The sequence below is a fragment of the Chrysemys picta genome, chromosome 3, assembly GCF_011386835.1.
Source record: "Chrysemys picta bellii isolate R12L10 chromosome 3, ASM1138683v2, whole genome shotgun sequence".
Lineage (NCBI taxonomy): Eukaryota > Metazoa > Chordata > Testudines > Emydidae > Chrysemys > Chrysemys picta.
The window spans coordinates 127,929,530-127,942,313 of NC_088793.1; positions in this window are offsets into that span (position 1 = coordinate 127,929,530).

Genomic DNA, 12,784 nt, shown 5'->3' on the forward strand with positions numbered 1-12,784 from the left:
TGTGGTCCACTTCAACTGTCCTTTACAGGCAGAAGTGGAAGGATCACATATGAATGATGGAAGGGTCAGTTATTCAAGGCTTAATGCAAGGAATATGCAAGAATCACAACTAGTTAAGGACATAGATCATGTATGATCCTTGCATGTTGGCATCATCCAGAGGTTGTCTTTATACTTTTACTGGAATGGGACTATCTTCAATGGTCAAAGACTAGGTAAGCTTGTGACAAGTACTTAGTCCAATTAATATCTACTTAAAAGTACTTGATTGACTTTCCATAAGATTTGAAATGGAGCACCTTGCTGTGGAAAAGTATCTTAAATGGAGCAACCATATTAAAACAAATTAGGTTTAAGTTACTAGGTTTAAGTTCAAAGTCAGTCTCTACTATGGCTCAGTAACAACCTGGAATAGTTTTTAGGTAGTTTATTCAGTTTCTAAAATAAATTAATCTGTCCTTAATTTGAAAACACCAATTTACCGTCTGATCTTTCTCCTATTCTTAAATATAACTTTAAAACTTTTGTGGAACTGGGTCACTGACTGAACTGTAGCATTTTGCTCAATGTACAAGTCAAACAAGGCAGACAAAGTGTAAATTCTCAGGAGCTGGCAGAATTAACAAGTATTCTGCTGAGTGACTCAATTTTCAAATTATTAATGACTTCTCTCTGCCAACATGAAAGAATTTCGTAACTTTAGATGTCTTCTAAAGCCATGTATCTTATTAATTTTAAGACATGTCAGTGTAATCAGTCATACGAAAATGGAAAACTCATTGAACATAAATTATTCCATTAGGTATTTCTTTATGGCATCCAGGGTTTTTTTGAGAGAAATTCATGAGGCTGCATTTGTAAGTCAACTGTATCTTAAAAATGAAATAATTTATAATATGGACAAAAATCAAAGCGTGTTTTACTTTACACAATACTAATTTGGGATCTGATCTTGCTCCCAGTGAAATCACTGGGAATTTTATTACTAGCTTCAGTGGAAGATTAATCCAGCTATTGGTTTTGATTTTCAATTTCATAGTTTGAGAGAACAAGACTTGATTTTCTAGTATGCTCTGTAGAAAAAGATTTCTGTTCCTAGAGCCTGATGCTGTATTCCCCAAGGCCAGAGACCCTTTGGCTTCAAAGCGGGAGCCAGCTAAGCAGTAATTCAGGATCTGGCCACTAGATCTGTACCAGCCAATGATGTCAGAGCGTGACAATTCTGTATAAATGCTAGAAATTTTGGGTTTGGAAGAGGTGTTACTAGGTGTCCAGAGGCTCATCATCATTACACATAATAAGCCTGGTTTTAAAATATGCTCTATTTTTATGACAGCAAGTTTGTGTCTGCAAGCAATTGCAGATGCAATATTGTGACTACTATTAATAGAGGGAACATGTGTTAGCATATAGCTGTCTGTGATGGGTGTAGCCTGATTCTTTAATGATTAATAACTGTAGTGCTTGGCAATTGATACTAATTTAATGAGCTGGGGGGTAATAGGGTTCTATTCCCAGGATCAGACAACAAAATTAAAACTAACGAGTTCAATATCTTGTAGACAACCTCACCATATATGGCAAAGACCCTCACATTGAGGGCAAAGCAAAGTCTTAGCCGCTTTTATTGACACAATAAAGACAAGAAAGCTCCAAACCACATAAACAAATAGCAATAATACAGTATTAGGGATATCTTTGATGTCATCCCTTGCATATGCTCATATGCGTCCTGGGGGACTTGGTGGTAAGAGAGAAAGGACCAGCGCTGCCCCTGGCATGCCAAATGAGACTGATGGTCCAGACTCCCACTGCCCACAGGTCGGTGGTACATAACAGCAATGAAGAGCTGAAGGGTCAGTGATGAAAAGCTAGCCCTTGCTATATGGTGGGTTGGCCTATTATAGGGCCTGGTACTATCATGAATATTCATTCAGATGTCCAGCCTCCCATGTCCATATCTAACTTCCTCACCCTCATAATATTGGGGTAATATTTATTCTATAGGTTAACATATTAATACCCTTGAGCGCATTACCATATACATCAACTATTGCTAAAGCAAGTTCATGGTTAAACACCTGCCAATGATTCAGTCCTAAAATATCTAAGCCCAGTATTAGTTCATGTTATCATTATGTACCAGCTCCCTTTATTGAGCAAGCTATTCCCAGTTCCCCAAAATCTAGGGTATATAAAATGATCTGACAGTTACACTAAGGGTCATAGGCCTACTCTACTTATGATAACTTGCTTAAGCCAATGTCTAACAGGATACAGGTCTGTAGGTTCCTTGTATTACTGCTAAGTAAAGTGAATGAGCTAGCATGAGCTCAGGTGGCTCCACCCCACTGCACCTATGAGAAATATCAGGATTGGAGGGAGGAGCTTAAGAGGGAGAGCCCCTGCTCATTTGATGGTAGACCAGAAAGGAGAGCAGACCAGTTCCTGAAAAGAAGGCAGACTAAAGCAGGAGCTCCCTCGCTGCCAACGGGCCCCCCTTCCCGGAGGAAAGGGAAGGCCAGATGCTGACTCACCTTGAGAGGGAACCATTACCCTCTATTACCTGTGAACTCAGGTGTTTTGCATTAATCCCTTTGTTGTTTGTTTGGCTACCCTGGAAGGGAAGAGACTTTAAAGTGACCTGGCTGGAGGCTCAAGTCAGAGGAAGAGACAGATCATTGCAAGTGACTGTTGCCACAGGGTATATAACAGGGAGAGAGCTGCTATGCCATATCTGGCTATAAGGAGGTGCTAACAGCGAGTCAACCCAATCACAATGTCCCTGATCGTGTCAGAATTGCAACATTACAATGTGTATGTTTTATACAAAATATATATGTAATACTGCCTATATGCACATGCGCATTTTACATATGCACACATATAATGTTGGGCCCTGAACTTGCAATTAGATGGACTCCTGTGCCCACCTGGATCCAGTTACAGGACTGAGTGATTTAAGAGCTTGTAGCCTCTTTACCAAACAATGATCATTTAACATTCACACACAATATTGTTGCCTCACTCTTCAATTATTAGTGGTACAGATTTCAAGACTCAATCTTGCATGACCCAGGCCTTAGGTTCAATCGCTATCACTAAGAACTCACCCAAGACCTAGGGCATTGCATTACTAATGTGGAGAGACAGAAATAATATTTTCACCTTAGTCTTTCAGTGTGTCAGGGCTGGGCCAGGGGCAGCCACTGTACCCCAGTCAGCTGCTAATCTGTGATCAGGAGAGAAGTAGGAGGATCAGGAGCAAGCCAGGTCAGAATGCAAGAAGTCAGGGTTGGGCACCAAGCTGTAGGCAACAGGCAGATGACAGGGTCAAAGTCAAGCTGTCTCACAGGGTTGCCAACCCTCCAGGATTGCCCTGGAGTCTCCAGGAATTAAAGATTAATCTTTAATTAAATATTATGTCATGTGATGAAACCTCCAAGAATACATCCAACCAAAACTGGCAATCCTACTGGCTCAGGATACCAGGAAGTCAGGGTGCGGTGCCAGGTTACAAACAGCAATTGAATAGCAATGTTGAGGATAAACCAGGGTCAGAAGCCAGAGTCTAGGGTCTATCGTTAGGAGATGCTAGAGCACAAGCAGCCAGTCTGTGCTGTTTTTCAGACAGCTGACCATCAAGGCTTCCTGGTTTTATACTGGTATTGGTCAATCAGTGGGCTGCGAGGGGCTGCCACTCATGTCTTGCAGGGTGGTACTTCCTGCTGAGCCATTCTTCACATGGTCCTTCCATGAATACCCAGCCTAAGTTTGTAGCAATGATGCAGAGGCACCAGCAATCCAGATTTTCCTCCTCCACCCCCCATGGCTCCAGGTTCTTACACAGTGCTAGATTCATCTATGCCACTCTCATCAGATGTAATTTCTGGATCCAGGTTTCATTGCAGACCACACAAGTTTAGAATCATAACTTTATATTGTTTGTTTAGGGAAAAATGTCAGAAAGGAGAAGCCAATTAAATTAAAACATTTAATGGACTGATGTTTTATTTAAAGCTTCTCAAATTTTTTATTACTTTCCTTTGTGAACATGTGTAATACATTTGTGACCAATAGTTAAACTATGTTGCATTTCAGAAGGGTAGTCATTTCAGTGCTTAAACTATAGTTTACTTATATTTAAACTTTTTCCAACATCTGCCCAGTGGACATAACAACAATGACTTGAATGTTTCTTTAGCTCAAACTGTATTTCATTAATCTCATAAATCTTGGTGAGAAGGAGACATATGTGGTTTTTTGAACAGAAAGAGAGTGCAAAACTTACTGGAATGTTCAGACTCATTCTCCTTCCAAAAGTTCTATAGTGGGAAAACTTCACACATGAAATGTGTACTTTTTCCAAAGATTTCATGAGTATTTATTTCAATGTGCCTTCTCTATGCTGCCATATATAATCACTCCTTCCTAAAAATGGATATTATAAGACTTCTTGGAATACTACTTACTAGAAGTACTTTTTATTACAGTTGATATTTATGGAGTCTGAGTTGCTATTCCCCTCCGCCCCCAGTGACATTCACTGAAGACTCACTCAGTATGAAACATTTTTATTGTCATTGTATAATTTTGCTGTGCTAGAGAATTTTCAACAGCATTTAGTCTCAAATTGGCAGGCCACAGTGGTTTCAACCTTAATATCATCACTGGCTACTTTGGAACCATGAAAGGCTATAAAATTAAGATGGTTTGCTTTCAAGGAAACAGACGGCAGAAAAAAAGAATGAGACAGGACTCGCTTATTCCTTAAGAGACTGAGGTTATGTCTACATTACCACTTATGTCGGCATAATTTATGTCACTCCGAAGTATGAATAAGCCACCTCCCTGAGTGATGTAAGTTACACTGATCTAAGCAACAGTGTGGACAGTGCTGTGTGGTAAGAAAGCTTCTCAAGGAAGAGCTCTTTTCCGTCAGCTTAGAGTAGCTATACAAGAGAGCTTACAGTGGTGCAGCTGCACCGCTGTAAGCTCTCTTGTGTAGCCATAGCCTCAGATTAGCCCTGTAGTTTAAATTAATAAATTACATTAGGATTCTACAATATCAGCAACTTAAGAAAACGATCCAACAAACCCTTACTCACATGAGCATTCCTTATTCACATGGGTAGTCTCATGAAACTCAGGACTATAGCTGGTTGAAAAAATGTTCATTGCAAATCTTTGTCAACAAAAATGAAGTTTTTTCCCCCCTAAACAAAAGGTTTTGTGGACATTTTTTGTTTCTGTTTAAGCTATATGGGTTTTCAACATCTTTCAAAAACCAAAACCAACTTTTTGTTTTCAGGTTTCAGAGTAGCAGCCGTGTTAGTCTGTATCCGCAAAAAGAACAGGAATACTTGTGGCACCTTAGAGACTAATAAATTTGTTAGTCTCTAAGGTGCCACAAGTACTCCTGTTCTTTTTGTTTTCATTTCATTTTAGTACATGGAATGTTTTGCTGTAGCAAAAAAAATGTAAGCTTTGTACATTATTCTAAATTTCTGTAGACAAGCAACTCTAGTATATATCTCATTTCCCATTGGTAATAAAAATTCACACCCAACAACATGCACTGTTTAGAATAGCTTTCAATCACAAAGCCCAGGACTGGGCTAGTCTTGTGGTTTATGGACAGGAGAGCACTATAATCTGGAGGAATGAAGTTTAAATGCTAAACTTGGTACTTCTCTCACCAGGTTAGCAGGAGTTGGGAGAGTAAGATCTCAACTCCAGGAGAAGTCCTTTGATCTGCTGCTCGGTGCTCTGGGTGTCAAAGCATCTCTGACAATTACTTATTTCTTGTGCTCCTGGAAGATGTTGGTAACCACAGGCTTTACTTAAGCAGCAACAGTGAGGTTCCTCTAAGGTTGGTTAGCAATCCCATCTAGAGTAGGGGAGTGCGGAATAAAATGTAAATAAGCAGTCTGTTATCTTAACTCCCTTCTTACTACCATCTCCTCTGTGTATAGGCCTGACTGATCTCTAAAAACAAAACAAAAGCTCAGGTCCAGTGACATATGGAGATTGAAATATAGCTAATTTCTGTATCCAAGTTGAGGACCAGAGTGGAACATGTGAAGAGCATATTGTGCTGAAGGATATTATGGGATACTAGGTCAGTCCATATCTCAAAAATTAACTGTGTCAAGATTTTTTTGTTCCAATCAAAATATATCCTAAAGCACAATATATCATCATTACCACCACATACTACACATGTACTGCTTCATAGATTTAGATAAATTACATCTGGGAAAGACCTAGTAAATCAAAAAATCTATACCCTTCCCACTGCAGGATTGCTCCCTATTATATATTTTCTAGTGCTTTGGCAAGTCCAGTTTTAAATAACCAAAGTTATGTGGCTTCTGCCTCTTCCCTTGGGAGTCTATGGCACTATGGAATACATCTTTGCAAGAATTTTTTTTTCTTGATATTCAGCAAAATTTTCCTTTGCTTAATTTTATACCTTTACATTCATTGTATTGTTTCCATTTTTATCCTACAGTAGGCCTGTGGATAAGAAAAGAAGCTTGATTTCTATTGTCAGTTTTCTCAACTGTTTGAGCAACTTCCTAGAAGAGCCCTTAGATTTTAGTCTATATAGCTGATGATGAACACAAGGTGACACTGCAGAGATACCTTGACAAGATCCATTGAATCAGCACCTCTGGAAGTAGACATTGTTTAGGATACGGGCTGCTTCAGAGCATGCAAAGTAAGAGGAAAAGCACAAAATATTGCTTTTCCCTAGATCTTACCTAACTGGTTGCTGTTGGTTTTTAATTTCTCAACAATAGACTGGTAGATGTGTGTTGCTTGTTTGATTTGTTATTGTTTTGTTTTTCAATTTTAGATAGTATTTAAAATCCAAAAGACATTCTCCACAGTAGTTGTTAATTAAATAATACATTGGGCCCAAACTACAGCTGAGTGTGCCATTATGTTTTATCAGTGCCTTGCAAGTGTGACACAAGACATCATTAGTTACTACACAGTCTGTTTTGTGGTGAAGTCAAGATTATGGTTTTAGACAATTGATGTCCCATCTAGGATTCCACATATTTGCTAACTCTATTTGCCATCCAGTGTATAGTGCACTTTCTTAAATACTGGTCACTGCTCTATATTTTGCCCTCATTTACACTTTCATAAGCCCAATGACTCCAGTAGGATTGAACGGGTGTCACTATGAGCATAATTTGACACTAATGACAATTTGACATTAAAGTAAATGACTCAATGTTCAAATGAGAAATGTCAACCAAGCAGATGTCTACTTTCTTTTCTTGAGAAAGAGCAGCATTGTGAGGAGGAATGAAATTCCCAGATCTGGCAATACAGCATCTCCAAAGGCACTAAATCCACTTAGAATTTTGAAGAAAGAGTAGCTATGCCACAAGATTCCTCACTACTGTTGGCTTTGCTGTCGCAATAACAAAAATTAAACTGAAGCTTGTGGTATTTTTCCTCAGTTCAAGTTTTGTTTAGAAATCATTTTTCAAATAGATGGGTTCATTTATGTGGCCTAGGAAGGCTCTCTTTTATACATACATTTTCTACATTAGGTGATGGATACAAAGCTATCTGCAAAGTAGGTGACCATAAAGAACAAGTTAAAAGCCTGTGGAAAAGGATCAGCAAAAGGTGGGGTTCATTTCTGTGTTATTTTCTCTATGTCTCTATCATCTGTTTTTTTTTAAACTCAACCAGTTCTCTGTTAAACATATTTATGCTTTTGGTAATTTATTCCATATGTTCAGTGCTATTTGCTTGAAAATCTTTGCATGAACTGTCTCCTTGCTTTCAATTTCATCCTTTTTAAATTATATCCTTGTTTCTCTTATCCCCTTCAGAAGAGTAAAATCCTTTTTCAGCTCACTATACTCTCTTCTCTTGTCTTGCAGCGCATCTTCCTCTGTCTTCTCTTATACATCAAAGAATGCTGCATCCAGTTTTGCTCAAGTATTCTGAAAATTCACATTCTCATAAAAATTGAGCAGTTGCAACATATCCATTGACTTAAAGGAAGCCCTAGGTAAGAGAATGACTATATATTTTAATCTCCTACATCTAATTTAAAGACAAGATTATGGCTTTTCAGGCATTGCCTGCAATCGGTATGTGGGGAGAATACTGAAATGAACAGCCCTAGGTGAGGTTTTCTGGAGGGACTCTGTCTAATCAGACTCAATACCTGTGGACTGCATGAAGAACACAGGCCAAAGTGGCCCCTGCTACACTTTGAGAGGGTGCAGCATGCAATCCCCCATGTGCCAGGCCAGCTCACTTTATACAGGGTCCTACTTTCACCTATCCTTGCCTTAGGGAAGCTCATGTTGCTGTCAGTGCCTACCTGAAAAGTAGTCCTTGTACCCAGGACACTCAAGCATTGGGAGCGTGACCAATCCTTGTGTGCGAGTTCACGAGGGACAGAGACTAATGTCCTCTTCCAACTCTTTGGCACATCATCATAGGTCTAGTCACAATCTAGCCAAATCTAATCACAATCTAGTGCAATGAGTATGTGGTATCGCTCAGTGGTTTGAGCATTGGCCTACTAAACCCAGGGTTGTGAGTTCAATCCTTGAGGGGGCCATTTAGGGATCTGGGGATTGGTCCTGCTTTGAGCAGGGGGTTGGACTAGATGACCTCCTGAGGTCCCTTCCAACTCTGATATTCTATGATTCTATATGGATCTGAGAACATTTGGATAACACACTAGGACAATTTCTGTTTTTATTTACAACTGCTTAATCTGGAGTAACTCCACTTATCTCTGTCGAGCTACTCTGGATATACACCAGTGCAAGAGAGCAAAAGTTGCCTCATCGTCCCTGCCTCAAAGATCTGAGGATTTAAAGTCTCTTTATGGCATTCCTCTACATAGAGGTAACCCCAATTTATTTCCATAGGAGTTACACATATGAAATTGAGGGCACTTTTGAGCCTTAAATAGTTTACAGTCTCCATGGAATCTGATTAATGCAGATATACTCTTAGGCCTGTTGGTATCAAAGAGCTTCATTCAGGTGAAGGGGTCCACCTGCATGTATCACATGGCAGAATCGGTGCCTATACCTAAAGCTAAGTTGTAGAATCCATATAAACTGCAATCTGAGATTGCAAATTCAAATAACAGGCAGTGTTCTTTTAAAAAAGAATCTATGAAAAATAAATATAAAAACTATGTTACTGTATTTCCATAGCTGAAACGTTAAATATTATACACCAATGTGGGTGATACTGGAACAAACTACCAAGGTGTGATGGGGTTTAGAAACCACACAATAAGGCAGAGACAGTGGAAGGGCTGGAGCAATAATGGTCCAAGGAGGCCCCGCCCTCAGGCACTGCCGAGCATGCTCCTGGGAGAAGATAGTGGAAGCTTCAGCAGCTTGGAGGGAGGAGGGAGCCTAAAGAGGCAATTTCCTGGAGAATCACCGCAACGTGAGAGGAAGCTTCTACTGAAGGGGCAAGACTGTGAGTCTCCCTGCCCGAGATGCTCCACAAGAGAGGGAGAACTATAAGCAATGGCTCAAGAAAGTTGCAGACATCGGCCCTAGACTATGGGGAGGCAGGGAGGTTGGAAGTAAAGACTGTAAGTCAACTGTGACCATGCTGCAAACTGTGATGCAGTGGTGGTAGGAAGTGGCCCAGGGGAAGATGAGCAGTTGGGCTGGCCAAACTTAGGCCAATGCATGATGCTTCACTTTCAGGGCTCTGGGCTGGGACCTAGTGGAGAGGGATGACGCAGGTCCCCCTATCCACCCCAGACCCACGCTCCTGGCTGCAAGAGGCAGTCCAGCTAAGACCTTACCCCGAACTAACAGAAAGGCTTGAGTCGGAGGCTTGCTGACAGCCCAAACCAGTCCTCTATAGGCTGATAGAAGGACTGGAGTTGGGCCCAGACCAGTAGGCCTGCTGACTGAACAAACCATCCTGCTACACAAGGGAAGTAGTATATTCTCCATGTCTTGATGCCTTCAGATCAAGACTGGATGCATCTTTGGAAGATATGCTTTAGCCAACATAAGTTATGCTTTAGTCAAACACAAGGTACTGGAATCAATACAATGGTAGCTGAGTCAAATTCTATTGCCTGTGTTATGCAGGAGATCAGACTAGATGATCTAATGGTCCCTTCTGGCATTACATTTCTTCACAGACTCATAGAATTTAAAACAATGCAAAGTTATGCTCTCCAAATAATTAAAATTCAGCCATTTAAATTTATATTGTAAGGCTCAGATGTTTATACTATAATTTCTGGGTGCTTTGCAAACCATAATTTTGATTTCTTTTGTCATAAACATACAGCTAAGGGTAGCATAAAAGCCCTCCTTACCCTGTAAAGGGTTAATCCCTCCTTTACTTGTAAAGGGTTAAGAAGCTCAGATAACCTGGTTGGCACCTGACCAAATAAGGTGAGAAGATACTTTCAAATCTGTGGGGGAAGGTTTTTTTGGTGTTCCTTTGTTCTCTCCGGGTCACCGAGGAACCAGGGCAGGGAAAATACATCTCCCTAAGCCATATCTGAACTAAGCATCTAATATTATAGAAATAGTAAGTAATAGCAAGGAAATGCATTAGATTATCTTTTGTTTTAGTTTGAGAATTTTCCCTGTTTTTGTAACTTTAAAGTTTTGCCTAGAGGGGAAATCCTCTGTGTTTTGAATCTTTTTGTTACCCTGTAAAGTTATCTTCCATCCTGATTTTACAGAGGTGATTCTTTTATCTTTTTTTAAAATAAACTTCTTTTAAGAACCTGATTTTTTTTTCAGTGTTCTAAAGACCCAGATGATTTGATCTGTGCTCACTTTGTAACCAATTGGTTAGAATATTATTCTCAAGCCGCCCCAGGAAAGGGGGTGTAGGGACTTGGGGGAATATTTTGGGTAGGTAGGGCTCCAAGTGGCCCTCCCTGAATGTTTGTTTAAATCACTTGGTGGTGGCAGCAAGGGCAAGGAAGGAATTTGTGCCTTGGGGAAATTTTAAACCTAAGCTGGTAGAATAAGCTTAGGGGGGTTTTCATGCGGGTCTCCACATCTGTACCCCAGAGTTCAGAGTGGGGAGGGAACCCTGACATCTTTGTATTTAAAATCTGTCATAACATTGCATTAACACTGTTGTATATTTTTGCATTTAATCCAACTGTGGCTGATATGTATCAAGAATGTATTCACAATTTGGAATATTGAAAAATATGAATGGAATCAATTATCACACACATAGGACAATTACATTCTTTTCCTCTCTCAGCACGTACTGTGATGTAATCTAACTTTATAGAAAAATAATGGATATTTTTTCATAACTATTTGAATGGAAATCGATTGGAGTAGTTTCCACATGTGTAGTTTTAGTGATGTGGGTAAAACTCTAAAGCTCAGAGATTTGGTTTGGAGAGGTAATTAAACCATTGGATACTTATTTGATTTGTAAAGTTTGGATGGTTGATAAACAAACTTTACAAACCTCTTAAGTCTACAAAAACTGCCTGAAAATCCTACCAAAATATGTTCTTTTTTACAAAACAGAGGTACATTGAAATGAAAAGTATTTTTTAAAGGGTAACGACACTTTTCCAAATCTCTGAAAAAGTTCTAGTGCAGGTTCAACTCAGCTTTTCAATGAAGCTTTGAGTCAGTTCTTATTTTCTCCAATCAGTTTTCCCATCTCTGTTAACTGTAGGGCCCAATCACCCTCTTTCATAGGAACTCTCACAGGAGGGGACTACTGAGGAGGAAACCTGCACAAGATTCTCCTTGTTGTGCTATTTGTGGTGGACCTAAATGCCCTGTGACTTCATGTTGATTCTGTATCGCCAGCACTTTCCCTGTCGCACAACTCCCTGGCTGAGTTTCTGCAGCTGAGTGCTGCTCTGGATTTACAAGAAAAGGTTGCTTTGTGTTATAACCACTAACAACTCATGCAATGACTATAGCCACACAATTGGCCAGCTCTTCACCCAGATGCAACATCTACCCTGTAGAAAGCCTCCCTGGTGAGATCTAGCCAATTAGGAGGCTATAGTCATTGCATGAGTTGCCAGTGATTATAGCACAAAGCAACCTTTTCTTGAAGATCCAGTATTTTATTTTCAAGCAATGAATGTTATAAGCAATAGCCTCTACAATACAGTTCAATACATTAGATAATTATCTCCCTAAAAACATATTGGGCCAGAACCTCAGCAGGTTTAAAGCAGTGAAGTTCCACTGACTTCAACAGAGCTATGCCAATTTATAGCATCTAGGGATTTGGCCCATTACAACTCATTGTACATCCAACAATGTGCGAACAGAGGCAGCTACCAGGAGAGTTTTGGAGGGAGTTTGAAGAGGGACTGTGAGAGGCTCAGTACTACAGGTGATATGACTATGGCCAGCAATGGCACAGTGGTGGTGACCTGCAGCAGATGTGCCATGTTCTCTTTCCTGCTTGAAGCTGAAGAGGCTTCCTGTAAATGAAGTGTAACTTGGTATCTGTGCTGGAAGAACAGATTGTTGGATTGGAGGGGTAAGTTGAGATGCTATTAAGAATCAGAGAAGCTGAAGAGTTCCTAGATAGCCAGTTTTGGGAAAGAATGGAACACAGAGGAATCAGTGAGAGAGGAAGTCAGAAAGGAGGCCAGGCAATTCATAACCACCAGAAGCAAGAGGTCATGTCAGCATTCTATGTGGTTGGAGACAGATGAAGATGGGCAGGCTGTAGCCACCAGAGAAGAGAAGCAGGAGAAATTCCACACAGTTAGAAGTTTTGAATCGATACTGGG